This window comes from Papaver somniferum, chromosome 11 (assembly GCF_003573695.1).
Source record: "Papaver somniferum cultivar HN1 chromosome 11, ASM357369v1, whole genome shotgun sequence".
In the NCBI taxonomy this organism is placed as follows: domain Eukaryota; kingdom Viridiplantae; phylum Streptophyta; class Magnoliopsida; order Ranunculales; family Papaveraceae; genus Papaver; species Papaver somniferum.
In genome coordinates, this window is record NC_039368.1 from 70,612,099 (window position 1) to 70,637,710 (window position 25,612).

A 25,612-nucleotide genomic window follows, 5' to 3' on the forward strand; every position below is an offset into this window, starting at 1 on the left:
TTAAGACTGAGAAATGAGATGCAACATGTCCGGTCGAGGCCTACATTTAGCTTCCAAAGGATGTGCCTTATTCAAGGTGAGTCCAGTACCCTCGGTCATGTCCACCAATTCATCTGTATGAACCCGTTCCCACTCTAAACTTTGAATTAGAGACCCTAAAGCTGACCCAATCACACGCATAGCCAAGGCATCACCAGGACAAGCCCTCCTTCCTGCTCCAAATGGCATCAACTTATACCCATGTCTTACTCCTTGAGTAAATAAAAACCTTTCTGGTTTGAACTTGTTTGGTTACTCCCATGTTTTCGGATCATTTTGTATGGCCCATACGTTCACAAAGAGCATTGTACCACTAGCAATGTTGTAACCTCCAACGGTGCAATCATCTGACGACTAGTGAGGTGTTAATAGTGAACCAGCTGGATACATTCGCAGTGTCTCGAGGATGATGGCATGTAAATATGGGAGATTGTTGAGGTCGGTTTCATCGACTAGATGATGCCGCCCCACGGTGATGTCGATTTCTGCTTTGGCCTTTTTGAGAACTTGTGGATGGTTTAGTAATAGGGATAGAGCCCATTCCATTGTTCCTGCTGTGGTGTCCGTTCCTGCAGATATCAATACCTATGAAGATACGTACATACACTTGTAAGCAAAATAATAAATAAATATTGTAAAAACGATCGCCATTTAGTTTGAGGTAATCTTATTTAGTGTTCCCGTCTTGCTGAATCTCTGCCAGAGAGGTTATTAGATATATATACATATCTACTAATCATCATGTATATATATTACATTCTTAAAAAAATAAATGTGTTTTTGCCAATCCGACGGGCTTCAAAAGGGTTTTCTTTATGATCGATGGCTGGCATTTGCTCTCATTTTCACTCAGAGTGGAGAGACAAATCGTGGTTCAGGATCAACCCGTGTTTTGCGCTCGCATCCAACCGCTCATATCAGCTTAATTTATGCAACAAATCCCCACAAGTCTTCTTACGTTACTTACATAATCTGTTATTTAATCACATTGACTCCAGTTACCAGAAATAGGGTTCTTCTCTCCATCATTATCATTCCAATAATATCAGTGTAATTTATGCAACAAATCTAGAATCGCTTAAATCTCTCCACGGTTTCAAAATTTGCAATAACATCATTCCAATAATATCAGCGTCAAATTTGCCAGAAATAGGATTCTTCTCTCCATGGTTTCAAAATCCTCACCTAATCTAATTTATGCAACAAATTTCCTCCCTCTTAAATTTAAAAATCCTCACCTAATCTTCTCTTCTTACCTAGCTCCTCTGATTTAAGGAAACAAAAACGATTTTCTTTAAAGACCCACTAATAATTTCTTCATCCGTTACATGCAGCAACATCCCTACATAAACTCTAGACGAGTTCATCATCACACCATGTTTCCGTCGTGTTTTTGTGTTCAGAAAATCATCAGGGTGTTCGTTTGTTGTGTTCAAAAAATATTAGGTCAGTCAATTCTATTTATTTTTTTTATTTTTTTTTGGGTATTTTACTTTATTGATTCCTGTCTACAATTGCCAAATCTATGAATGTAATTTATGCAACAAATTTATGCGCTCGCATCCAACCGCTCATATCAGCGTAATTTATGCAACAAATCCCCACAAGTTTTCTTACGTTACTTACATAATCTGTTATTTAATCACATTGACTCCAGTTACCAGAAATAGGGTTCTTCTCTCCATCATTATCATTCCAATAATATCAGCGTAATTTATGCAACAAATCTAGAATCGCTTAAATCTCTCCACGTTTTCAAAATTTGCAATAATATCATTCCAATAATATCATCGTCAAATTTTCCAGAAATAGGGTTCTTCTCTCCACGGTTTCAAAATCCTCACCTAATCTAATTTATGCAAAAAATCTCCTCCCTCTTAAATTTCAAAATCCTCACCTAATCTTCTCTTCTTACCTAGCTCATCTGATTTAAGGAAACAAAAACGATTTTCTTTAAAGACCCACTAATAATTTCTTCATCCGTTACATGCAGCAACATCCCTACATAAACCCTAGACGAGTTCATCATCACACCATGTTTCCGTCGCGTTGCTGTGTTCAGAAAATCATCAGGGTATTCGTTTGTTGTGTTCAAAAAATATTAGGTCAATCAATTCTATTTATTTTTTTATTTTTATTTTTTTGGGTTTTTTACTTTATTGATTCCTGTCTACAATTGCCAAACCTATGAATGTAAGTATCTGAAATAGTCTATGATATGTCGCCTATGTGCTATGAATATTCAGTCATTAAACAAAATTGGAGCCGCTAACTATATTATTTGAACCAGGGGGATGAATTACATGGTGTGGTCCCAAAAAAACTCATATGGAAGTTTGATCCATTGCTGCGCGTTGGTGGGATATATTCCTTGAAAAAGTTCGTCATTCTGGATGAAAAAAAGATATTCCGCCCAGCACACAATGAACACCGCCTTTTCTTCAACTGGGATACCGAGGTCAAATGTCTGGGCGGAACTTCCGCTGCTATTCCTCAATACAAGTTAACCCAATAATTAATACCTCGGTATCCCAGTTGAAAAAAAGGAGGTGTTCATTATGTGATGGGCGGAATATCTTTTTATCATCTAGAATGGCGAATTTTTTCAGGGAATATATCCCACCAACGCGCAGCAATGGATCAAACTTCCATATGAGTTTTTTTTGGGACCACACCATGTAATTCATCCTCCTGGTTCAAATAATATAGTTAGCGGTTCCAATTTTGTTTAATGAGTGAATATTCATAGCACATAGGCGACATATCATAGACTACTTCAAATACTTACATTGTCATCAAGCATGAAGACGTCCATTATGGTGACCTCGCTGGTCCCCATGAAATCTAGTTCATTCCACTTTCTTGAGATTCGAACGCGAGTCATCTATTTTGTGCCTTCCTCGGCTTCACCAATATGGGAGAAAGTTTTGTAAGTGTTTGCAGAACTTTTGGAAGGGCTGTTGACAATATGGGATCCCATTTGGAAATACTGATTGGGTATACACTGCACAAAATTGGAATAAATTCAGTTCGTGGTATATGTTAAATTGTTGAACTATATATGAAAATATATATTAGGTGGGACTTATTTGAGTGATGGGTATAGCTATAAGGACTTATACCCAAGATGCAATGCAGAACAATCTAATACGCGTAAGAAGACAATTATAACAAACAAAATTGAATCATCTAAGATGTTTAGTAATCCGATGATGTTCTGAACACAACAATTTGAAATCTACAATAAAACCATACAATTATTAGGAATTCAATTGGTAGGAACCACTCATTCATAGATTTGGCAATTGTAGACAAGAATCAATAAAGTAAAAAACCCAAAAAAAAAGATAAACAATACTAAAAACCCGGGGCGTCACGGCACGGATCACACCCTAGTATATGATCATGATTTAAGTTGAACCGTAAATGAAACCCTAAATTTAAGTTGAAAAAAGAATTTCCTTAGAAACACTTATTCATATCGTTTTGAATCAATAACTTCGGCAACCTGAAACTTTTTACCAGCTAAACGAACAGAGCGTTCGGTTACCTGGTGATTTTTTTCAGGTTGCCGAACTGTACTGAAAAAACACTTGTTGGCCCCAAAAATAAAGTTCGGCAAAATCCTGTAATCTGATTCTAACCGAACTATTATCTGTCAACTCAATAAAATACTAAAATTAACCCAATAATTAATACCACACTTCAAAAAACATAGTATATGATTCATAAGCATACTTAGTACCATTTCAAGTGTCATTTAATCATCCTCAAGTGCAATTTGACTTTCATGTACAATTTCGTCCGACTTCTTCAAACCTTTCCACATCTCCATGTTATGCTCATAGATAATACACCAACCCAACATTATATCGGGGTTAAATGAAGGCCAATAAGAGGTTCCGGAGATCGGAGGCAATGGATAATCGGGTTCTAACCGGAGGCCTATAAAGTGGTTGTTGTCAATCAATGCAATCACACATCTCCCTCATTTGAGTTGCTCGACACATACCGTTGTTTTTGGGGTGAATGTGAAACTAGTATATTTTGATAAATAATGAACAACACAATTAAATGCCTCGGCGATTAAGTGTCCACATATCAACATGCTCATCCAATAATCCCTTGTGATCGGATGGCCCCCATGAAGACGACTTTGATACCTAATGTATTGCTCAATGAAGAGTTGTGTTATCTCTCCATCCGAATCCACATCTTTTTGAACCGCGTAGTCTTTCTCTTTGGCCAAGAAAAATAATTGTTGTATCACTTGTCTATCTTTCCATTCCTTCCTCTTAATCGTCTCAATTGCATTGTAAATGGAGGACAAAGATGAGTGGTTATCCTTGTTATATTCCTTTAGTACTTGGAGCATTTGAACTGGTGAAATACCCATTCTCCTCAATTTTGCTACCTTGTCCATTTTTTGAGGAGTTAGCTTTGCCGCCATGAAATGTCCTTCAAGATGCTCCGGACGAGGGTGGTTATGACGACCTTCCATAACCCGGAAGATAACCCATCCATCCAAATCTTTGTTATGATTAAATGATAGCTTGAATGGGAAATTAATCTTCTTTGAGAAAGTTTTGTTATTCCTATTTGTCTTTCTCTTATAAACATAACCCTTCCTCTTGTAGCTTTTGTTGGGGATCACCGCTTCTCTCACAAACCATTTCAAAGCGAGTTTTTGTTTCATTCTCATTCAAAACTAATACACACATGTCTTTTTGTGCATGTTGTCTAGCCCAACACTTTGCCTCCGCCGGATCATTGAATACCAAGTCATTCATGTAGTGATGGGATGTGTCCTCGTACAAAATATCAACTGGGGAATGTTGAATTTTCATTGGTATTGGATCACATTCAACCTACGAAAAATAACACAACATCAATGACAACCACAAACAAGAAACACTTAGAAGTTCGTCAATGTAAATTTTTTATCGGCCTTACCGAACTAAGAGTTCGGTTATCTATTCACTAAAATGTTTTTACGAGCTTACCGAAATTTGATGAAAAATTTTCTCCTTAGAAGTTCGACAGCAAATTTAGTTCACACGACTAAACCGAACCCTATGTTCGGCAACCCTGACAGTATACTAGACTAAATCAAACTATTTTTTGTCTACTATATGCTATTAGTTCGGCAACGTTATCTGGAAAAATATAACCGAACTTTGAAAAACCTCCATTAAAAAGGAGTTCGGTTACCTGTGAAAATGCGGGGGTCTAACAACCACACCCAACAATTTGTTTGACAATCTGAGAGGACTTACTCCAATGTACTTTCTAGAGAATCAACTAGACAGTCAGACTCAATCTAGATAAAAGTATATCAAAGAGTTTAATATCTCTAACTCTTAATTCAATCCGCAATCAGCAAATAGAAATCTTCGAGCCCGATTGAATATAAGAGGAGTAAACTTGAACGGTACCAAAGACCAATGTTCAAGTGTCAATCAACGCAAATCAACAACCAAAGGTTGGATATTCTAATTGATTGATCTTAACGCAGAACCTGTGATGTTTCAATTATATAACAAAATATAATGCGGAAAAGAAATAACACAGACACCAGAATTTTAACGAGGAAACCGCAAATGCAGAAAAACCCCGGGACCTAGTCCAGTTTGAACACCACACTGTAATAAGTCGCTACAGACACTAGCCAACACTACACCTAAACAGCCGATTTGGGACGGATATACCGTTGCAATGAATTTAACCAACGGATATAGCGTAGCAAATTTTTGTGCAACGCCAAAATCCGTTGGGCAAATTAATTTGTGCAGCGTATATAAACGTTGCTCAACCGGTCTAGCGACGCTTTATTTTGCAATTTGAGCAACGGATTCTTAAATTTGTGCAACGGCTACATTAATTTAGGAAACATATTACACTAATTTGCGCAACATTTATATACGTTGCAAAACTTTTTACAGGTAAAAAAAATTCGATCGCAGAATTCTGCACCTGAATCAACTAAAAGACCATTGCAGAACATTTTCATGAAAGAAATTTCTGTTATATATAGTAGTATAAATTAACAAGTAACCATAAAAGCATTTGGCGTTGATATATGCATAACGGATATATCTTGAAAATACCAAACGGGTTAAACTAGATACATGAGTAACACAGTGACTTGACCTGTATCTGATCAACATTTCTGGCAGTGATATTTGAAATGGCTCAACAGGTTTCTCTCTTAATGTTCTTACTGTAATTTTGAGTCAGAAGTTGATGGAAACAAGAAAGCACTTGGTAGTCAATCAACACCTGAAAACATAAGCAGAGATCAGGCCAAACACTTTAAACAAACAAACAATTAAAGTCAAAAAGAGATGTTAAGAGAACATGGCACGAAATACACACCAAGTCAGAGACACATTGACAAGCTTCGAACCGGCAAACACATTTTGAAAGGGACGTGTAACAGTGTATTGCTGGTCCAAAGTGCGGTTTGCAGTTGACTGAACACAGAACAAAAAACAAAATAAATTGTAAGAATAATTACCACTACAGTGAAAACAACATATGAAAATTTTGTATAAAGAATGTTACATCAATTGGAGCAACAACGTCATTGCAGAAGTAACAACCCAATCGGAGCCTTTCATCTACATGTTTCACGGATAAACTTCCGATTTGAGAAGACAATGTGTCCTCTGCTTCACTCTTCACGCCTGAGGAACAAGTTAAAGGACCAGCTCCATGACGCATCACTACATAATTGTCAAACCTAATGCTGCAGTAATAGATATTTGCAGAGTAGAACAACTCACCATGTAAGCACAAGATGCAGCTTAAACGTGTATAATACTTTGCACTGCAACTTTCACCACCCAGGATCATCAAAAAATTTCACAAGCTAATAGAGGAAAACAAAATAATTTATTTTAAGAAATATAACAAAAAGAGGTCAACCTTATGATAATTAGTACATAGAAGTGTTGGAAGCCATCGACTTTCCCTGGTATCAGTCAGCAAAGTTATACACGGAACTTGAATCACACCCTATAGATTTTTTCTTTTTTTCTTTTAATTATCCAGGGTATCCAGGCCTCTTAGACCTGACTAATCCCCTTGGGCAGGTTAAGACTATGGACATCTCCATCCATACCTGACTAATTCCCTTGGGGAATGCACGCCATCTCATGAGTTATAAATTCAGATCCGCTGCAAATAAAGCTAACCTGCGCATATTTTAGTAGAATCTCAAAGAAAAAAGATTTGAAAAAAAAACAGGAAGTGCTACTGAAAAGAAAAAGCAGGACGTACCTAGAGATAGCGTATCAATTACTCTACTATGCATGCTAAGCCTATAAGCATTGATGAAAGCCTATATGCATGCTACTCAATTACTCTACTATGTCTGGTTAATTCTCTGAGATTGATGGTTTGAAGCAAAGTGTATTAATTTTATTTGAATTGGTTTTTCACTCCTAATTCAATGTCCTGTCTTTTCATATGCATGCTCCAATCCTCTGGACTCCCCATAACTGGTATAAATATGCAACATTGTATTATTCGGTTTTTCATCCAACACACATTCTCTACTATCTGTTTCATTTACTTGTATCTTCTTTTGATCTGGTTCCTTAGAAAGCTTTTGAGCCAGTCTAGTATAATGGGTCAGCTTAGTAAATTGGCAATGCCTGCTGATCAAGTGAGAGTACTTGATTTAGATGAAGCTGTTGAGGAGTTCCCCTTTAGGTTTGCTGCCCTCCTCTGTGATGACAGTAAGAACTACCATAAGACTTCAGTCAAACACCAACTCAATAAGGCATGGGCTGTCAATTCTCCAGATTTTAAGTTAGCTAAGCCTTTTATTAGAGGTAATGGGATTCAAAATTTGTTTGTGGTGATGTTTAAGAAAAATCAGGATAAGGAAATAGCATATGCTGCAAGGCCTACTTTTCTATTTGGTCAACTTTTCGTAGTCCAGCAGCTTAGTCATGTGGAATCCATCTTTGATTTGGTATGGGAAATCACTCTGATGCATGTGCAGATCAACATTCACTCAGACCTAGGATATGACCTGGGCCGCTATAAAAAAATCCTTTTTGTATTATTTTTAATAGTATTGATTCCAGAAGTTTCGGATTTTATCACCGATATATTCTTATTTTACACAAATTTTTATTTGTAATTGTGAGTTATTAACTCTCTAATTACAACATCTTATATTTGAATAAAATATATCAAAATTAAACCAATAATTTGACCCATGCAGATCAAATTGAACCTTAAATTTAAGTTGAACCTTTAAATCATGATCAACAGAGAACTATTAGGCGGCAACGGTGAAAGTTGATGACATCTTCTTTCATGGAATCATATAGCAGCTGCAAATAGATAGATTCAGAAAGAAGAATATTAGGTCAAATACGAGGGGAAAATTGATGACGTCTTCTCTTTTCTGCTTCTTCATCATCCTCAACTGAAAAATCTCGATGAAATCATGAAGAACAACCTTTGTTGAATCATCCGTCAGCGATTTTAATCTGCAGGGATTTCCGAAGTGAAAACTATCGAGCAGCAGAATAAAAGAATTTGGCATTGAAAAAATGAAAAACTGAATTTTATAAATTATGGGTCTGGGAGAAATTTTCTTATAGAAATGGGTGCGCGCCTGAACTTTTCTGGGTGTGGGTTTCTTAGTGTAAAAAATCTGAAAAATGGGTGTGGTAGTAGTTTTCACTAAACTCAATTAGTTAATAAAATCAAAATTGACCGAGCAAATCCTCCACGATTAAAAAGGAAACTATATTTTACCATTTGTTTACCGTCTTTGCTTTGAGATAGGGTTTTAAAGTGTTGACGACTAATTAGGGCCGGGTGGTCTGTCCGGGCCCAATTTACACCCATGGATCTCATAAAATTTATGAAGAAGCTGAAAAATGCCTAAGGTTGACAAATGCCTTAGTTTCAAACCTTGTGGTGAGTCGTTTTTCAAACCTTAGTTTTGACCAATGAAAAATAAATAAATAAACCAATAAGTAAGTTGATAATTATTCTTGAGAGTTAAGCCCGTCCTCAATTATTCTTGAAATTTTAATCTTCGTGACACCTTTGTGTATGCATAGAATCATCACTTACTCGTTTGACTTGTATATTTAATCTAGTGGGGGATTGTTGAATATCTGATCAATATTCAATTAGGGTTAGATTAAATATATATTTGGTTAGTTATGTAACCTGCAAGAGATAGAGGGTAATAAACAGTATGTTGATTTTTTTGGTTTGAAGAGGCACAAGTGGTTATATGGAAATTTCAATTTTGGACTTGAAGAGACGTGTCCATAAGAAGTGTGACCTAATGCCTAACAACCTAAGAGATATGTCCATACAGTAACTGGGTATTCCAATTGACGCCTTTTCGCATAGTTTCCAAAGAGACATGTCTGTATCTCTTGGTAATCTATATAAGGGTTCAAGTAAACTGGAAAATCCACAAGAATTCTAACTCTTCTCCCTCTTCCCTAAACGAGTAGAAAATACCAGTAGAGTTCAAGGGTGATTCGTCGATTGTTGTTGATCGTCGGTCACACAAAGGCTTGATTGTATCCTGGGAAGCAGTTTGCATTCGATCCCACAACAAACTCTTAGCGAGTGGGAGCAAATAACGTTTTAAGGAAAGCGATTACGCGTTATAAGATTGTTGGAAATTTTTGTATGCATAGAATCATCACATTACTCGTTTGACATGTATATTTAATCTAGTGGGGGATTGTTGAATATCTGATCAATATTCAATTAGGGTTAGATTAAATATGTATTTGGTTAGTTATGTAACCTGCAAGAGGTAGAGGGGAATAAAAAGTATGTTACTGTTTTTGGTTTGAAGAGGCATAAGTGGTTATATGGAAATTTCAATTTTGGACTTGAAGAGACGTGTCCATAAGAAGTGTGACCTAATGCCTAACAGCCTAAGAGACATGTCCATATAATAAATGGGTATTCCAATTGACGCCTTTTCGCATAGTTTCCAAAGAGACATGTCTGTATCTCTTGATAATCTATATAAGGGTTCAAGTAAACTGGAAACTCCACAAGAATTCTATTTCTTCTCCCTCTTACCTAAACGAGTAGAAAATAACAGTAGAGTTCAAGGGTGATTCTTCCATTGTTGTTGATCGCCGGTCACGCAAAGGCTTGATTGTATCCCGGAAACGGTTTGCATTCGATCCTGCAACAAACTCTTAACGAGTGGGAGAAAATAATGTTTTAAGGAAAGCGATTACGCGACTTCAAGCATTGATATTTCCATTCCATACCCTAAATTTCCAACATAAACAATCTCCAAAACTAGCATCGAGCCGTCATATTTGGAAAAGCATTGATGATTCGTTTTATTGCTTGTCCTTTCTCGATTAACTACGGTCTGTGCTTGATCCCTTTAGAGTAGGGAAAGGCACGTAGGCAGCCGCAATGAGTTGCAGTATTGCCGGTCCAGCACATTGTCGCTCATATCATCTAATTGGGAGATGATTGCGACCTTCTGGCCTCTCATATCATCTGGCTCGGTAGCTCGATGCAAGAGATGATTGTGGTCATACTTGATGAGCACATATGAAGTAGTAATCTCAGGACGTACCTAGAGATGGAATAGAGTAATTAATACAGTTAGCTAGAATATGACCCGGGCTTTAGGTTTTGTTCAATCTCTATAGCACGTATGAATCCTTTTCTATCTGCATTAAAAATCTCTCCAGCATGTCGTATCACTGCATATAAATAGCTAATTTCATGCAGTGTAATTCGATAATGATATGTTGACAAAACGTACTGACAGACAATAGCTGATTTGGCAACAAATCTCTACAAATCAATTCTTGCTGAAGCCTCTGCAAAAGAAAACATAAGAAAAGAATATATATTCGCATCATGGAGACATTCTCTTTACATGCACATCATGGCTTACAGTTACATGAATATGATATGGGGAAATTAGGGGGAGACCCAAAAAAAAAATATTTTCATTCTCATGCCCACAATTAATTTTGTATACCGTGACACCCATAATTATATGAAATTATTATATGAATTAATACATAACTGGTTATGCATACTATCTTTTCAGGCATAACTCGTTACGCAACCTAATTTTTCAAGGGTATAATTGGCAGCGCAACTTGGACATAACATATCTAAAAATCAGCGCCTTAGAATTTTACAAACTTTATATCGTTGGAAATCTTTTTAAAAGAGCTTCGCAACGAGTACAAACAAGAATATCAAATTTTTTGTTTTAAATGAAAAAATCGGAGGTGATCCTCATTTTAGGGAAATTTTTTGAAAACTTGATACTTAACAATTATGCAGTCACCAAAAACGATGCATAACACATTCTGCAGACGCATAACGAATTATGCAACCATTTTCTCCACTGCATAACAAATTATGCATTTGGATGACAAAATTATGCATCTATGACAAGTTATATTACCATTTTTTGGTTGATTTTAGCCGTACATATAAAAAATTGATGCATAATGCAGTATGCATCCATATTTACGGATGCATATCAGGTTGTGCATCTATTTTCTCGATGCATAATGCATTATGTAGCCATATTTTCGGACGCATAACAAGTTATGCAGGTTTTCTGGACTGCATAATAAGTTATGTAACAAATTTTGTAGATGCATAACAGGTTATGCATCCATTTTCACGAATGCATAACATGTTATGCAGACAGTTTCTCGAATGAATGACATGTTATGCAGTCATAACCACATCATCATCTTCTTTCATGTTTCATTAACTCCCACGCAAACCATTATCTTTCAGTTATTCGGGGGCTCTTGGTCAAAATCATGTATTTACACCATCATCTTCTTTCATGTATTCACAATACATTACACAGCCACCAAAAAAGATGCATAACACATTCTGCAGATGCATAACGAATTATGCAACCATTTTCTCCACTGCATAACAAATTATGCATTTGGATAACAAAGTTATGCATTGTTTTGGTTGATTTTAGTGCGTACATAAAAAAATTGATGCATAATGCAGTATGCATCCATATTTACGGATGCATATAAGATTATGCATTTATTTTCTCGATGCATAAAAGATTGTGCAACAATTTTATCGATGCATAATGCATTATGCAGTCATATTTTCGGATGCATAACAGGTTATGCATCTATTTTCACGACTGCATAACATGTTATGTAGATATTATTGTAGGTGCATGACAAGTTATGCAACCTTATTTTTTGTTGGTTTCAATACTAAGAAAAAAGTAGCCGCATAACGTGTTATGCAACTGTTTTCTGGACTGCATAACAAGTTATGCAACAACTTTTGTAGATGCATAACAAGTTATGCAACCATTGTCATAGCTGCATAACAAATTAATCAACCATTATGACCAAACATCAACACCAATATGACCAAATACATATGTGGCTTCCCAACCAACAACACCAACACCTCTCAAAAACGACTAAAACTATAAAGTACCATAATAATTCTGAAAAAAAACAACAAAACAAAAGCATCCACAACAACTATTTTCCACTGCCCCTTGAAAAACAACTAATGAATCCATTGAAACCGGCAGCAAACCTTTTTTACAGGGTCAAGAAAATATGGCAAACTGACCCACCTTTCTTCCTTGTTTTCTCGTCAAATACCAGAGCCAAATACTCATGTATTCATAAGCAACTTTTTCTTGAATCCAGCTCAACTGGTAATCTTCTAAACGGACTCAGACACCACTTTAAATCCTCTCCAAAACCTGTGCCAAGACTCACCACTCTATAGTTAAAAGGTGGCAACAAGAACTGGCCGGTCATTCAGGCATTTATCCAAGCACCTTGTGTGCAGTTTTGAGTTGGTGACGGATTGTGTAATGGATGCATCTTGGAAACTACCAGAATCAATTTCTTACCAGAAAATGTGGATTAGAGACAAACCCACTGTCCTAAACATTCACATAAACCTCAGACATTCATCAAAATGCACTTTATTCACTGAAATTAACAACAACAACAACTTGCCTCTCTTCCCTGGCTGATATAACTTATGAAACTGTTCACTATCAATCCTTGTTGTGAAGCCAAATTCGATAAAAACACATCTTCATTTTCTTATCCGCTTCACATTCCTTGTCTTAACCTCCTCCATTACTCACCCAAATCGATGGCATCAACTCGTTTTCTTCCTTATCTCCATCGGCCAAAACTTCCATCTCTTAAACCTTCTATTGATACCTTCACATACGACGACGGAACCACTGTCAAACTTCTGAATTAACCAACCAATTTCTGCATCTTCCTATGTTGAACTCACATCACAATTTCGAGACCATCTGTTGCCATCTTGGAATCAAAGATAAACCCAAGTTCTTAAATCTTCTCAACATCACAGACCCACCTTCGAATTCCTCTTTCTTTCCAATCAACACACAAACTACAACCCATTTTTCGCAATTCAAAATCAGCAATTTCTTCTCATCTGCTTTGATTTCAAAATCTCACAGATCCCCTTTCCTCTTCTTGAACAGCAACCTTCCATCTGATTGAAAAAACCCCAATCTCAGTTTCTTCTTTGATTCAACCAAAATCATAGTAGCAAACTCTCCCTCGAATCTTCGTTGTCTAAATTCTTCGATTTCCTTATCTGAGTTAAAAAGAATTGAAGATGATGAAGAAGAAAAAAGAACGACAACTGAATTTTTAAGTTATGGGTCTGAGAATAATTTTCTTCCAAAAAATGGGTGCGCACCTTTAGTTTTGGGAGCGTGGGTTTCACAGTGGAAAGATCTAGGAAAATGGGTTTCCCTGTAGTTTTCACATATGATATATGTTTGCAAATCTCTAATACAGGCCCACCTCTATCACCACGGGAGAAGCCCAGGTGCTTATCTCGGTCAACCTAAAATTGTTCAAAAATCATGTGTGCCATGAAGCAGAATTTGTTAGTACAACATTCATTTCATGCCAATTTGCACATCTTTTGATCTATGTGATATAAAATGAATTGCTCCCTTTGTTACAATCCTGCATTCCGTCCGAGTCACTACTGTATTAGTCTTGCGGAAAACCTTATCGGAAATCCGGCCCTCTTTTATTCATTTAAGTGTTTGGAGTAATTGACGGTCAAGTTTATCCCATGCTGTTAATCACCCGGATTCGTCCCATCCGTCTAGAGGAGTATCCCAAACACTGGTAACGGTGGTAAGATACAAATATTTTTATGTTGTTGTAATAATTTAATTCACCATATAATGTCATCGCTTTTCGTACAGATATTTCAACGTTGTGCATCACGTGTGAAGAAGAAGATTAATTAAGAACCAACAACAAAGTATTGCTCTAGTTGACATGCACTTGTATCAAATAATATTTTCCCGAAGTACGAAAAATACATGGCTGTCGATACAAAAGTACGAAAATGGTATCCATCTGCCACATTTTAAGCAAAAAAAGTATTCCTTTAACGTATCGTATAAATACTAGTTTATGGTTGTTCAGGACGGGCACATAGATTCCCAAATGGGTCCACTGTTCCTACATTCCCATAACCCAATAATCTCCTAGTTTCAGTTTTTCCATTAATAGCACCGTTATCTAATTTATATTAGAAATCGAAAGGGATAACCACTTCTACCCTTCTTCCACATACCCGCGCCTGTGCCTTAAGTGTCTAGTAGTTTCGGGAATAGTCAATATGGCAGTGATGTTGCCTATATATACTTTCACCGGAACAATAGCATCCATAGGCCAACAACATATGACAATTGTCATGGCGATCTCCAGTTGACGAACTGGACGGAGCCAATTGATTTAAGTTTTCGTAATCAAGTCACTATGGTTACCCATTTACCATGTGTGTGGGGTTTCTTATATACATCCCCATTTATTGCCGCATCTGGTGTTACTGTCAGGTATAACAACAGTGCGAACAAATTCGTTTTGAAACCAAAAGCATACAGTTTATTGCTTGAATAGTTGATCTGGATTGGTTCACAACAATTATGGTACATAAAAAGAAATCACCATAATAGTTCAAGAATTATGGGCATGCAAACAAACACTCACATGAGTATGCTCTAATAGCACAACTTTAGTCCCACAATGAGAAATAAACACTCCATTTATGTTGCTCTCTTTGTTTGCGCTCTTGCCCCTACCATACGAGGTGTCTTTCTTTTCCAATGGTTGGTCTTTAAATTCTCCTCTTGTGGGTTGTCATCGGCAGCCTCAATAGAAACAGAAAAAGGATTCTGAAAAACTCATTAAGTCTGACATTTTCAAAGCTTAGTAAATCCAGAAACGTTATTTGAGAGATAAAAGTTCTGAAATTGGAACCTTTTTGTGGAGATCTGTATATGCTTTTCATCTACGCCGCTTATGCTTCTGGATGCATATGCTCACAGACAGAAGCAGTTGTCGACCACTATTATCCAGGGACGGATTCAGGATGACCGATTTTTCATTTTAGACCCGGACTAATACACATGATTAATCAAAAATTTGGCTAAAATGGGAAAAATTAGGCTTGTGGACCGGAAAGACTACCGGGACTAAAACCCCGGTTAGCCCTCTCATAAATCCGTCCCTGCTATTATCTACACTGTAAAAACTTAAGCTTCATTTTCTTGTTTACTATGAAAACTCGTTACACGAATAAAATATGTACAAAATAAAAGATTACGAAACTTGACAAAAACTGAAGCAAGAAGGTGACTTGGTAAATTTTAGCCGGTGTATGCGCAAAACTGGAAAAAGGCGTACAGTATTATCAGCACCTGTTTCCTTATCCGCGTCCGGAGAGACTGCATTAGTAACCACAAAAAAACTAAAATGAAACCTGAATGATGGTCTGCATTAACCTCAGCAAGTGATACACCCATATCAACTTTGCATTTTCATTTTTTATTAACAGAATTCATCCTCTGATACATATAATAGAATTACTGATTTCTGGAACTGAAAAACAAAAATAAGTTATGAGCATAAACCATAAATTAGTACTTCAAACTACGTATCTAAGTTTTGTCGGTACCTTATTTTTCATTGACTGAAAGTTTTTTCAAACTCCTCTGCGATCATTTTTTCGGACACTCTAAGGCCATAATCACTCTTACCTTGCTGACATTACTAAATCTCTTTAAATTAGGATTACTAAATGCAACATGCACGAATTCGCTCAGTTATAGCGAAATTCATTTTTAAGTAAGGATATATCGCAACCAAAGAATGTCTACGTTTAGCAATTGGATTGTTCCCATTGAATGGCATTGAAATGAAACGACGGAGACATTAAGTTCTTCTGTGCGATTTTTCCTGTTGATTTTAGGCTAAAGACCGAATTTTATAACCGCAAAACACATTTTCGACCAAATGCACAGACATATAGATAAGTATTTTGGTGCAAAATTATGCTGTTCTGTCTGGTAAACACCATTTTTTTAAAACTGTAGGACCAGTTTGAATACTTAAAGAGACCACACTATTGAACCTATGAAGCAACCAAATTCACCACCACTGATGCATAATTATGTAGAACAATCGGAATTGACACATATTTCTTAAATTTCGATACTAATTCGGTTACTGAAAGAGACTCCACATTGTTGAACCTACGAAGCAACCATTGTGAGGTCAAACCATATAAGGTTTACATTCATAGCACTGCCAAAACAACAAATATCAAGAGATGAAAAGCAATCCGGTTGCTCCTCCCTTGCAGTTGAGGAACAATCGTGCAAATTGAGATCTCTAGATAACGGGGAGCAATGTCCATGCATAAGCTCCACAATCAATCGATAAATTAACAGATGTAGCTGATAAACACAATAAAGAAGGAAAAGGTTTTCAGAATACCAAGGTAACTCTTATAAATGACAAACTCTGGCCGGAAAACCCCTTTAAGAATGAAAACAAAACTGAACTTCTAAGATGGTTCAGGAGTTGATACCTCTTGCTAGCGGTGTAAACAACCTTTCCGGGTTATTTCTTAACCCTGCGCGCAGTGCACAACCAATCACTTCCAAATGTTATTTTACATATCTATAAGCAAATCCAGCTGAAACTCATAAAACCCAGTTTCACACAAAGTACCCAAAACTAACACAATCAAAAGAAATATGAAGGTCAGACAAATAATAACACCATCTACACATATCACACTACCACAGACCGCAAAGTTACAAACAAACATGTTGAGGGTTAACAACTCAACTGGTAATACACTTGTGACAGACATGATTAAATCACAATTAAAGGTTAGCAACAACTCATGAATGGTGAAACCAAAGATACCGAAAAATACAGCTAAATAGAATTACTATGAAATAAAGAGAAAGGACAATGACAATATCACCAATAACGCATTTGTAAACTCTTTTCCTTAGAAACACTTATTCATATAGTTTTGAATCAATAACTTCCGCAACCTGAAACTTTTTACCAGCTAAACGAACTGAGCGTTCGGTTACCTGTCTTCACCTCAAGTGAGATCTAGTATATGACCCGTGCCGTAAAGGCCCGGGGATTGAGCTGATGTTGTGGCCTCTTAGCGTGACCTTATTAACTTGGCCAATGTTTCTATTATAATTCTTTTTTTCTTCTTTTGTTAGTGATATGATATAGTTTCTAGTAATACTGATTCTAAAATTTTCATTCCCTGAATTTAGTTCAAGATACACTACATAATTTATTACAGGTATTTTTGATTTTACAGAAAAACAAATAATTTACAATTTACTAATTTATCGAATGAACATTCCGATTAGTTGAGAGGAAGAATCACAATTGATCTTCCTGATTTCCTTCTAAACAAAGTAAGTGAGAGGAAGAATCACAATTGTGAACCTCCAGTTGAAACCAATTTATTTTTCAAAATTACACATAATAGTTTTGATTACCATCACAAACTTATTTGCCAAAAGCACCCCACAGGCAAATACCTCGGGTGGTAAGAAATGTTTAAACTTATTTGTCAAAACCACTCCACAAAGGCAAACACCTTGGATGGTAAGAAATGCGTAATCTTTAACTAATATACATTTTTCATTTTTGGTCTAGTTAATCACGGTTGATACGAAGATGCGAACATATCAGGCTTTAATATCAGGCTTTTGTATAAAAGAAGCTTAATATCAAGCTTTTGTATAAAAGAAGTTCGTGTTTACGCTAAAAAATTGGACCTTTATAATTAATCTAGATAACCCACAAAATTATACACAAATACGATATATAGCCTAAAAATTATACTCCCTCCGTTTCTGTCAAATTGAAAAAGAGAAAGTATCTCTTTTCCAAAAACGGAGGAAGCATACATCATCAAATTTTCAAATAATAATAAGTTCAAATTGATGATATCTAAGTTAAAATTTTTGGCTACAAAACTAGCATCGGCACGTATCAAGATTCAAGTGATGGAGAAGAAAACTAAACATTAATTGGCTACAACGAGTTTGCTAACTGTATGCTGATGATTCAAAAATCAACAAATCAAAGCTGCATTTAACAAAATATTATGTGGCGTGCATGTTTTGTTTTCCCCCTTTTTGTTTTTGAAGCAATAATCTGTTGGTTGCTTCCCATTCAATTTTAATAATAACAATATGTTTTTTATAAGATGATGCATATTAGAAAGAATGTTTAGTATATGAATCTTTAAGGTAATGGAAAGAAATATAGAGGTATTGCCCTTTATAAAGCAACACAATCTTTATGGATATCGTTCTAAGTTGACACACCACAAACGATATATACTTTGTATGCGGTGCAACTGATTTTTTTCATCTAATAACAGTATGTTAAAAAAATGTAGCTTCTCCTTTATACCATAGCAAGAGCCGCATGCACCTTGATTTTTTTTACATTAAACTATCAAGAAATTTCGTTACAAACAAAAATAATCAATGACCATACTTAAAGTGAACTGCACGTAAGCCGTCCATAGAGATTAGAGAAGGTTAACTGATTCGAGAAAGAATGTGGATGTCTATCAATGTTTCGGGATCATTTGTTTTAAGGATGATCCCCTGTTATCATATCGGTTACCACTTGCAAATTACTATCGATTTCAATGCTACAACCGTTATAAAAAATCCCGTGGATTATGATAACGTTTACAAATAAACAATATATTTGGAAGCAAAAAGTATTCATATACGAACCGAAAGTTTCTCCTAGACATCATTCTTACCTTATATATGTATATATATATATATATATATAAGATATCCATTGATTTATGATACCCAAACTTTGGTCTATATAAAACCAGCGAGGAGTTTCCATTCCGATCACATTCTTTTCAAAATATATTCGACCTGTTATATTCGATGACCACGATTAAGTTGCTCATCCCTACGTCTCTTGCCCTAACACCAGGTATTTTACTCTACCTTGCTTTAGGCTTATAAAAATTATTATATTTAGTCGGATTTACCAATAGAAAAAATGTCTTAGTAATCCTGTTATTTTGTTTAAAACATGCAGAACACACTAATGGCAAGCCAAATAACATTTAGTACCAACAAAACCGTGCAAGTATGCATGATGATTTCCAGATAATGGGAGAAATGCCTAAAAGAGGCCGCGATGATGAAGACTGGATGCCAGCTGCGGAAACTTTTTAGTATCATACTCACTCATTGTAGTGCGTTGAAACCAGAAATTCTTTGGGCAAAATTTGGATTGGATATATGCGACGATCTCAGACACACGTTTACAACACAATATGTGATAAAAGATCCAATGGAAGAACAGATTCTGGATTACGTGCTATATTTTATGGAGAAATTACTACAAGAGAATGGAAAAGGAATGAAAAGGGAATTCAGCTCAATGCCAAGGCCGACGGGTAGGTGGGGCAAGGGAAATTGAGTGGGTAAGGAAAAAAAAGGGAAATTATCACTTTCATTTGAGCGAATAAACATCATCGGCTGCTATTAAGCTTCCGTATGGAAACTTTGTTGGAAAAAAATAAAATATTATGTTTAATGGTTGTAATGGTTAGGATCATATCAGTCAAAAATAATTATGGGTAGCAATAAGGCAATTTGAGTGATATTAATAAGGCAATTAGGCAATTCATCAGTCTTCATCGCTATTGACTTGATTAATGATATTGATATTATAACTAAGGATTCGAATGGGTACACGGTTAACCAATCAGATGAAAATTATTGATTCCCAATTAAGAGCAAACTCGATATGTCGGCGAAATAACAATACTTAAATGAAAAAAATAATTACCGCCGTACCCAATAACCCGAGTCGTTACAGCATGGATCATATCCTAGTATATATATATATAATAATATAATATATAGGACAAAGAAAAAAACATTGAGAATGAGAATTGAGATATATACCCCAATAATACCTCGAATCATATGATCAAAATAGCAATCTGGATCTTTGCGTTGAAGCGACAGCAAAACATCAATCATGGTCATTTCCTCTCTACTGACTACTTTATCAGCATCATCAGTACTCTTTGATAATATTCGTCTGCGTTGCTCAATTAATTCCTGCATGAAGTCGTCTCCTCTTTCCTTCAATCTCACCATCTGCTTCTCCACTTTGTTATAAAACCCAATCCATTTCAAAATAACAAAGTAATCTCCCAAACTTGCAGCTCTACTCAAAGCCAACGCCTCTTTAATATCTCTCTGTTGGTTAAACTTCTACACAGAAGTCACTAACAAGCTGGTTAGGACAAGATTAGGAAATTGATGTAATCCTAAGGGAATTAGAAGTCATCTACTTCTAAGAAAAGGAAAGACATGTAATAAGGTAATAGGACTAGGAAAAGGAAGTCATAGTTCTATATATATATGATCACCAAAGTTGTGGTTGATCATATGAGCAAGATTAGATCTTGTGTTTAGTTTTGAGAGATTTTCTAAACATCAATAAAGAGAGTTGTCTTTATATAATCTAAGTTTCATCTTGCAGTTGCCATTAATTGGTATCAAAGCTTGTTTCTAGAGCCATGGAAAACGAAACCACCAAGTTGGGTGCAAAACAGTTCACACCACCATCAATACAAGTTTCAATCCTCAACGCCACAAACTACACAGTATGGGCCATGAGAATGAAGGTACTGATGAAAATCTACAAAATTTGGGAAACAATTGATCCTGGTACATTGGACCCAGACAAAAACAATGTTGCCATTGGATTACTCTTTCAAGCAATACCAGAATGTCTTGTTCTACAAGTTGGTGAACAGGAAACTTCAAAGAAAATTTGGGATGCAATAAAGGCACGTAATCTCGGAGCTGATCGAGTTAAAGAAGCCCGTATGCAAACCTTAATGTCTGAATTTGAAAGAGTGAAGATGAAAGACACTGATACTATTGATAGCTTTGCAGGAAAGCTATCAGAGATATCCTCAAAAGCTGCGTCACTTGGACAATTCATTGATGAAGATAAACTGGTAAAGAAGTTTCTCAATAGTTTACCAAGATCCAAGTATATTCATATCATAGCCTCTCTCGAACAAGTCTTAGATTTAAAGAAGACTAGCTATGAAGATATAATTGGAAGATTGAAAGCATATGAAGAGAGAATCCTTGATGAATAAAACAATGGAGAAACTCAAGGAAAACTCTTGTACACAAACTCTTACCAACAAAACTCTGCGACAACAGGAAGAGGTCGTGGAAGAGGTGGTAGAGTAAACAGAGGCCGAGGAAGGGGAGGAAGGTTTAACTCACACTCACAAGATAGAACAACAAGTAAGAATGATCAAAACCAAGGGAAAGAAAAGAAGGATAGATCAAACATTATTTGTTACAGATGTGATAAACCAGGACACTTCTCCTCTGTATGCCCTGAAAGAATACAAAAGATGGAAGAAGCAAACAAGAATGAAACAAGGGAAGCAGATACAACTATTTTCATGCAAAAAGTTGTATTCTTAAACGAAGGGAAACTAATACCAAAGAACTACGAATCAAAGGATGGAGAAGAAGGAATCTGGTATTTAGATAATGGAGCCAGCAATCACATGACTGGTAAGAGACACTACTTTTCTGAACTCAATGAGAAAATCAAAGGACAAGTGAAGTTTGGGGATGGATCTTCTGTATAAATTGAAGGGAAAAGATCAATTCCATTTCAGAGCAAGACCGGAGAACAAAATCTTGTCACAAACATCTACTTCATCCCAAACTTACAAAGCAACATTCTAAGTTTAGGACAAGCTACAGAAGTTGGATGTGATGTTAGAATGCGACAAGATTATCTAACAGTTCATGACCCAAGTGGAAGAATTTTAGTCAGAGTCTCACGCTCACAGAATAGACTCTACAAGATAAGTCTCATGATTGGAAGGCCATTGTGTCTGAATATGAGACTGGAAGATCAGACATGGAAGTGGCACGCAAGGTTAGGACACATAAGTTTCAGAACCTTAAAGGCAATGTCTCAGAACAAGATGGTTCGAGGACTACCACAGATAAATGATGAAGCAAAAATATGTGAATCATGTTTAGTTGGGAAACAAACTCGTCAAGGTTTCCTAAAAGCAACAACATTCAGAGACTCAAAGCCATTAGAGCTTCTTCATGCTGATTTATGTGGTCCTATTACACCACAAACCCTTGCAAATAACAAATACATATTTGTTATTATAGATGACTTCTCAAGATATATGTGGTCTATTCTTATGAAAGAAAAGAGTGAAGCATTTGACAGATTCAAAGCTTACAGATTACTCAATCCAACAACGAAAAGAGTAATAGTGAGTCGAGATGTGGTATTCGATGAAAAAACAAACTGGAACTGGAAAGAAACTAATGATGGACCAAGTAGGGACCCAGGAATGTTTCACATGAGATAAGGTCAAGTAATTGATGAAAGCGAAGGACCCATAATCATCAATACCAATGGAAACAATGATGTTAATCAAGAAGAAGAAGAGAATAATGAAAACACTGAGAATAACGAAGAAATAGAAGAAGAAGAAGAAGAGATCGATGAAATAACTCAACCCATTCCACTGCGAAAATCAACAAGACAGATACAGAAGCCACATATGCTGGAGGATTATGTTCTTCAAGCTGCAGAAGAATGTGAGATTATGCTACTTTCTGTTAATGATGAACCAAGGAATTTTCAGGAAGCAAAGGTCTCGACTAAATGGCCACAAGCATGTAGAGAAGAAATTATTTCAATCAACAGAAACAAGACTTGGTTTCTGGTTGATAAGCCAGGTGGGGTAAAAGTGATTGGTCTTAAGTGGATTTTCAAAATAAAACGGAATGCCGATGGTACTGTCAACAAATATAAGGCAAGACTTGTAGCTAAGGGATACGTTCAAGAATCAGGCATAGACTTTGATGAAGTTTTCGCACCAGTTGCTAGACTAGAGACAATTCGTCTCTTAATAGCAGAAGCAACATCAAACTCATGGGAAATTCACCACTTAGACGTTAAGACATCATTCTTACATGGTGAATTGCGAGAAGATGTGTATGTTGAACAACCAGAAGGTTTTGAAGTAAAAGGACAAGAGCATAAGGTTTATAAGTTATCAAAAGCTCTATATGGTCTAAGACAAGCTCCTCGAGCCTGGAATACAAAGTTATATCAAATCTTAAGAGAAATCAGATTTGTTAAGTGCTCTAAAGAAACATCAGTATACAGAAGAGAAGAAAAGGGAACGCTTCTTGTGATTGCAGTCTATGTAGATGATCTATTTTTGACTGGAAACTCCCTTAAGGTGATTAATGAGTTCAAGAGAGAAATGTCATCAAAGTTTGAGATGTCAGACCTCGGAAAACTCACTTATTACCTTGGCATAGAAGTCCATCAAGGAGTAGATGGGATTCAGATTAAACAAGAAGCTTATGCAAGGAGAATTCTGAAAGAAGCAGGACTTGAAACTTGTAATCCAACAAGAATTCCAATGGAATTTGGACTGAAAATTTCAAAAGCACAAGAGGAGCCTGAGATTGATCCAACAAGTTATAGAAGAAATGTTGGATGCCTTAGATACTTATTACACACAAGACCAGATTTGGCTTTCTCTGTGGGAGTAGCAAGCCGTTATATGCAGAGTCCACGCAAGTCTCATGGTGATGTAATAAAGCATATATTGAGATATCTAAGAGGAACAATCAGCTATGGATTGAAGTATGGTCGAGAAGGATCAAAAGGAATTGTTGGGTATAGTGACAACAGTCATAATATTGACCAAGATGATGAAAAAATTATAACTGGTCATATATTTTATCTAGGAGAAGCACCTATTACATGGTGTTCACAGAAGCAAGACACTGTAGCCCTCTCATCCTGTGAAGCTGAGTTCATGGCCGCAACAGAAGCAGCTAAACAATCAATATGGCTTCAAGAACTGTTGGGTGAAATCAAAGGAAAAGAACCTGAAAAAGTTCTCATCAAGATTGATAATAAGTCTGCAATTGCACTCACCAAAAATCCAGTGTTTCATGGTAAGACTAAACACATTCACAAAAGGTATCATTTCATACGAGAATGCATCGAGAAGGAGGTCATTAACGTAGAACACATACCGGGAACTGAGCAGAAAGCAGATATATTGACAAAGGCATTAGCTCGGATCAAGTTTGAAGAAATGAGACAACTGATTGGAGTACAAGATATGTCACGGGTAAGGTTGAAGCTTAACGAGGAGAATGTTGGTTAAACTTCAACATAGAAGTCACTAACAAGCTGGTTAGGACAAGATTAGGAAATTGATGTAATCCTAAAGGAATTAGAAGTCATCTAGTTCTAAGAAAAGGAAAGACATGTAATAAGGTAATAAGACTAGGAAAAGGAAGTCATAGTTCTATATATATATGATCACCAAAGTTGTAGTTGATCATATGAGCAAGATTAGAGCTTGTGTTTAGTTTTGAGAGATTTTCTAAACATCAATAAAGAGAGTTGTCTTTATATAAGCTAAGTTTCATCTTGCAGTTGCCATTACTCTCTAAATCGTTTTGCCTCTTGACTCAATTCTGATTCCTCTTCCTGATCTATATTACCATAATACCTCTTCCCAGCCGTCATTCTCATCATGATATTAACCGTTAACTCATTAAGCACAGAATTCATATTCATTATCTGATCAAAGCTGGCGCTACTGAGCCGTAACAACATTGACCGAACTTCATCGGCTCGAATGCTGTATAACATTTTGAGTCGGCTGGATGAGAAAATTTCAAGTGCGGATATTCATCTTAGGTTACGCAATGAGGACCATACGGAGCCCAAATTAGTTGAGTATATTCATAACCCAAGTGCTTACCTATCAAAAGACGTGGGTTCGCAAAGATTACATCGTTCTTGCTGAAGCATTCCTCGACCATAGATGGTGATGACACGACTATAACGGGTTTAGTACCAAAACAAAGGTACATAATCGGACCATATTTGTTCGAAATGGTGGCAAGGGTTCGATAGAGCGGTAACTTCAAGAGATGCAGATGGCCCAGAATTGGGTTTGAAGGAGGACTTGGTGGGAGATTCTTTTTCTCCCACTTCAGGATGATGAATATTAGAATACATGTTGCAAACAGGGCCAAGGAAAGGATCAAGGACAGAGTTTGCATCAT

At 36.3% G+C, this 25,612-nt stretch overlaps 1 pseudogene; it reads right to left on the minus strand.

The window, feature by feature from the left end:
* On the minus strand, positions 1-25,612 carry LOC113324535 (annotated as a pseudogene).